The sequence below is a fragment of the Suricata suricatta genome, chromosome 10 (assembly GCF_006229205.1).
Source record: "Suricata suricatta isolate VVHF042 chromosome 10, meerkat_22Aug2017_6uvM2_HiC, whole genome shotgun sequence".
Lineage (NCBI taxonomy): Eukaryota > Metazoa > Chordata > Mammalia > Carnivora > Herpestidae > Suricata > Suricata suricatta.
The window spans coordinates 118726076-118732049 of NC_043709.1; the positions used below are offsets into that span (position 1 = coordinate 118726076).

The 5974-nt window shown below is 33.0% G+C and overlaps 1 long non-coding RNA gene across 2 annotated transcripts in view; it reads right to left on the bottom strand.

Moving 5' to 3' along the window:
• Nucleotides 1–320: 320 nt before the first annotated feature.
• LOC115305509 overlaps nucleotides 321–5974 on the bottom strand; it is a 69316-nt gene continuing 63662 nt past the window's right edge. For both annotated transcript variants that reach the window (XR_003914819.1, XR_003914818.1), the window contains exon 6: nucleotides 321–428. This is a non-coding gene — a long non-coding RNA (uncharacterized LOC115305509). The remainder of the gene's footprint in view (nucleotides 429–5974) is intronic.

Sequence of the window (5974 nt, forward strand, 5' to 3'; positions counted from 1 at the left end):
TTTCTTTCTTTTCTTTCTTTCTCTTTCTCTCTTTCTATTTTTATTGTCATTGTAAAGATGCCACCACATTTGTTGAGTATAATCAATTGCTCTAAAACCTTGCTGAATTAAAGTACAATAATGCATTGCACCAAATATATGCTCTCTAGCCGTGGACTACTGTGCATGTTCAAAATAATTCAAATTTAAACAGGAGCAGGCCAAGACGTAGGGTGAAACCCCTCTGAGTTTCAAAACTCAGAAACAGGAGCAAAATCAGAAGCAGAAGCTACTAGTTCCTTTAATAGCAGCCACTGCTAATTGTAGCTGAAACACGTAGGATGAGAAAGTTGAAAGACATAGATACTTATCCAAGACTGATGTGCTTGTGATCGTGGTTTACAAATGCTTGCCTCTTCATTTTGTGGTTAGCAGCCTATAAAACTTCCCTTTCCAGGGAGAAGAAAATAGAGTTATTTGTCAATGCCAAGGATATATAATGCTATGATGCTAAGACATTTACATCCTTATTCAATCTCATCCACTTGATTGAGATACAGTGTCTTCCAATGGATATAAAGACATTATGTAAAACTGAGAGGGAATTAAACATTGAAGAATTTCAAAACATAATGCAGATTAGTAAAGGAATGTTCTATAAATTGTGATTGACATTAGGACTCAGTTGCTCCTGTCCAATGAGTAAACATTAAATATGATTAATTCATAGATTTTGATGACAAGATCTAACAGAGGTGTATTGTTGTGCCAATAATATTTTCCATGTGATGATTTATTTTAATAATTTGAAATAGAAAAATCTTATAAAAGTACTTTAAAGATAGAAGATCAAAGGGGATAAGGGAATACTTAGGAATTTTTGGAGGTCATGACCACCAAAATTTGTTTCATTAATATTCTTCATGTGCCAACACCAAATGAAAGCAGCATGGACATATAATGGCACCATTTTGAAAAACCCCAGATAGGAGTGGAACTGAGCTTTGTAACCTAACTGTCCAAGTATACTTAGTTACCTTGATACAGCACTACCCTATAAATAGAGTAAGATAAGGTCTTTTTATTTTTGTTATTGAAGAGGGATACAGTAGTGTAAATTGTTGAAAGTTTCTTTCTAGAAATATGACTTAAGCAAGAATCTTGTAAAGTAAATATTAGGTGATTGAGTACATCATTTGTACAACATTTTAGTCCAACCACACTTGAATCCCACGGGAGACAATAAAAAAATTAAAGGCAGAATTATTACATTAGTATCACAAACTTCATTCTTATCATTCTTCATGGAATAACACCACATAAACATTAGGCTAAAGAAAGAGAACAATTATATTTTAAAAGTGCCCATTTTCCCCCAACTAGTCATGGGAAGTTTCACAAGGGTATTTACTAAAATCTTTTCTTATGTGAACAAATATAGTTTTTCAAGTCTTGGAATGTCCTCTAGATCCTGAATGTCTAAGGTTTTCTGTTTGTTTGTTTTATGTTGTTTTACTCTAGGGCAATGAATCTTTACTAATGCCTTAGTGTGATTCCATGACCCCTTGAAATTCCTTCTCTCCTGCAGGATCCAAAGTAAAGACTCATCACTGAGGTCCTCACAAAGGCCAGCAGGAAAATAGCCCAAATCCAAGCTGTAGAAACTGATGTGAGAAATGTCTCATTCGAATGAGATTTCCCAAATGACACAGCAGCAGCAGAATTCCACTGGACTGTCTGAAATAGGAAATGTGTTGTGTGGAATATAGCTGTCAGAGTTCAAACAAGATGTCTCAAGAAAATAGCTTTATTCATGTTAGGAGGAAAATAATCCTCTTTGCCTGACTCGATGTGTGGGATATTTCTGAGAGTGATAGAGTTCTAATAGTGAGATTCGTTAACTCAAAATACATCCTGGCATGTAGAATTTCTTTGCTTTAGAGAAGAAAGAATTCAAAGAAAACCTATGACTTCCTACCTGTTACTTTCTTTTAACTCATGATGTTCCTTCCTATCTTCTTTTCTTATGCATTTTAATTGTTATTCATAAATTTCCTTATCCTGAAACTTTTAAATAACCCATAGTATCACTTTTTTGGGAATCTTCTCTTTTTAGTCATGGTAGCTTGCTGCATCACTGAACTTAAACTTGTTTGCATGGTTCCAAGAAAAGGCAACTAGCTATCCTATCAGTCCTAAAGTCCAATATAAAAACTTGAAAGCATTAACAAAACGCAAAGAGTCAATGATTTATACAAATTAAAATGGCCCTCCAACCTTTCCTTGAAGTAAGGTGACAATTAGAAACTGAGGCCTCTTTCTGAAGTCATATCTACCCTGACCTAGTTCTGTATGACTATATCTCATGCTTATTTTGTATCCTTCACCATGCTAACATGAAGACTCCCAGGTATTTTTTTGAATGTTATTTAGTCACTTACTGTATAAATCCCCCAGGTTCCTATTGGAGTAAAAGCATAATTTTAAAGATGGTAGAGTTCTCAAATGATATTATTTATAAAAACATCCATCATGCCTATAGTAGTTATCAAGCTAACTATTTAATTTTCACAGGATTTCTATGAAATAGGCATCATGATAATCATCATTTTACAGAAAAAGGTGTTGAAATTGAGAAATGGTGGAGACTTTGACCTAGAACAAGTCAGCAAATAACAAAGTCAGAATTGGAAATAGATCTACTTAATTTCTTAACTATTAGAAACCCTACCACCACAAAAATCTTAGTCCATAATGGTGTGTGTGTGTGTGTGTGTGTGTGTGTGTGTGTGTGTGTGTGATTGTATATAATTTAGATATAGTTGAACTATACTGCTACTACCAAAATTATCTATTCAGGGTATTAGTCTGAGAAAGAACAAAATAACAAAAAACACTAGACAACCCATTTGAGCAAGTAATGGCTGAAAATTTTTTGAATTTTATGAAAACTATAAACACATAAAGCTAGGGAGTTCAAGGAACCCTAAGTATAAGAAACATGAAAAAAAAAAACAACTATGCCAAGGTATATCATAATCAAATTGCTCAAAATCAATGATGAAGACAGAATCTTGAAAGCATCCAGAGAAAATGCACACATTATGTACAGAGAAACAAAGATAAGGATGATAGATTTCTTACTGGAAATAAAGCAAGTGAGAAGAAACAGAGCAAAGCATTTAAAGAATTGAAAGATAAAAACTGTCAACTATTCCAAATGAAATGTCTTTCATAAACAAAGGTGAAATTAAGACTTTATCAGACATAAAAGAATTCATCACCAGCACTACAAGAGAAGTTAAAGGAAGTCCTATAAGTAAAAGAAAATGATGCTAGATGGATATATGGATCTATACATGGAAATAAAAAGCACAAGAAATGTTAGCTACATGGGTAAAAATATGATATATTTTTCATGATGTTCAAGTTTTTAAAAAACACAATGGACTCAAACAAAAATAATAGTGTATTTACTAAATGTGGGTATTTACATATGGAGAAGTAAAATATACAACAATAGCACAAAGACTGAAATAAAAGTATATTCTTGAAAGTTTCTTATAATATAGGTAAAGTTATGAGATATCCCTTAACAGTAGAACTGTGATAAATTAAAAATTAAACATATATATACTCTAACCTTAAACAACAATTAACAAAACAAACTAAGAATTGTAATTAATAAGCTGAATGGAGATAGGATGCATTCACAAAAAATATCCCAATAATCTCAATTCAAAAGAAGATAAGAAAGAGGGAATACAGAACAAAGGGAACAAACTAAAAACAAATAGCAAAAAAGAAGATGTAAACCTAACCATATCAATAATCACTTTAAAGAGTAATGATGTAAACATCCCAACTAAAAGGCAAAGATTGGAATACACATATATACTGCATGCACATAAACCCAAAAAAACCCTTCAAAAAACAGACTTTAATATAAAGAATTGACATTAAAAGAATATAATGGTAAAAGATAAACCATGCTAATATTTTTCAAAAGAAATTTGGACTGACTATATTAAACTAATTCTATCAATGTAGAATTAGAGTCAACAATATTACCAAAGTCAAGGACAGCCATTGCATAATGATAAAGTGGTCAAATAACTAAGAAGATATACCTATTCTAAATGTTTATGTACCTAGTAATTGAATCTCTAAATACATAAAGCAAAATGTAATAGAATTGCAAGAAGAAGTTGCCAAATTTATCAGGAATATCAATATTCATTTCTCAATAATTGGTAGAAGAAATAGACAACAAGGATGTGATTAAAACTTTATCCAAAGAAAGCTCTATAGTCAGATAGTTTCACTAGTGAATTCTATAAACTTTTAGGGAGGAAATCTTATTAATTCCATACAATTTCTTCCAGAAAAGTCTGGAAGAAGGGATAAATTCCAATTAACTCTATGAGGTCAGTCCTAACCTAATACCAAAATCAGCTAAAAAGAGAGAGGGCACAAACAAATGTTTCCCTCGAACACATATGTAAGCATTTTTAACAACATTTTAGCTGATCAAAGTCAATGTATAAAAACAAAATCTCATAATCAGTGGAGTTTATCCCAAGAATACAATGTTGATTAAACATACAAAGGCCAACCTATGTAACTCACCAAATAACAAACTAAAAAAGAAAATTCACATGATCATTTCAATAGATGTAGAACAAGCATTTGACAAAATCCAACATGCATTCTGATAAAAACTCTCACTCTCAGCCAGTTGGGAATAGAAGGAAACTTTCCAATCCTGATAAATGGCATCTGTGAAAAAAAACTAAAGAAAACTAAACCAGCATACTTAATGATGAAATATGAAATACATTCTACTTAAGATTAAAAAGAAAACAAAGATTTCTGCTATCACTACTCCCCAACCTATAACGGAGATTTTGGTCAGTGCAATAAGACAAGAAAAAAAAATAATAAAAGGAATTCAGATGGGAAAGGAAGAAGCAAATCTTAGTTCACAGGCAATATGATAATTATTCCAAAATCCTTTGGAATTTACAAAAAAAAAAACCCTACTATGTCTACTAAGTGAGTTTAAAAGCAGCACTGTCAACAATAGCCAAAACATGAAAAGAGCCTAAATGTCCATCACCTGATGAGTAGATCAAGAAGATGTGATACAATGGAGTATTACAAGGCAATGAGAAAGAATGAAATCTGGCCATTTGTAGCAAAGTGGATGGACCTCAAGGGTTTCATGCTAAGTGAAATAAGTCAGGCGGAGAAGGACAGATACCATATGTTTGCACTCGTAGGTCTAACAGGAGAACAGGAGAAACCTAATGGAGGACCAGGGGGAGGGGAAGAGGGAAAGAGAATTGGGGAGAGAGAAGGACGCAAAACCTGAGAGACTATTGAATACTGAAAACGAACTGAGGGTTGAAGGGGAAGGGGGAGGGGGGAAAGGAGATGGTGGTGATGGAGAAGGGCACTTATGGGGAAGAGTACTGGGTGTTGTGTGGAAACCAATTTGAGAGTAAACTATTTAAAAATAAATAAAGAAAAAGAAAGAAAAAGAAAAAAAGAAAAGCTTCAGTAGAGAATTACTATACAAAATCAGTTATATTTTTTTTTGAGAGAAAGAGCACAAGAAGGAGAGAGGCAGACAGAGAAGGTGACACAGAGTCTGAAGCAGGCTCCAGGCTCCAAGGTTTCAACACAGAGCCTGACATGGGGCTCCAACTCACAAACCAGGAGATCATGACCTGAGTTGAAGTCAAATGCTTAACCGACTAAGCCACCCAGGCGCCCCTAAAAATCACTTGTATTTCTATATGCTATAATGAATTATCTAAAAGGTAAAAATGATTTATAATTGCATAAGAAAATATTAAATACTTGATGATAAATCTACACTTAAAATTATAAAACATGAATAACAAAAAGTTTTTAAAATCTGCAATGTCAACAATAGCCAAAACATGGAAGGAGCCTAAATGTCCATCACCTGACGAATGGATCAAGAAGA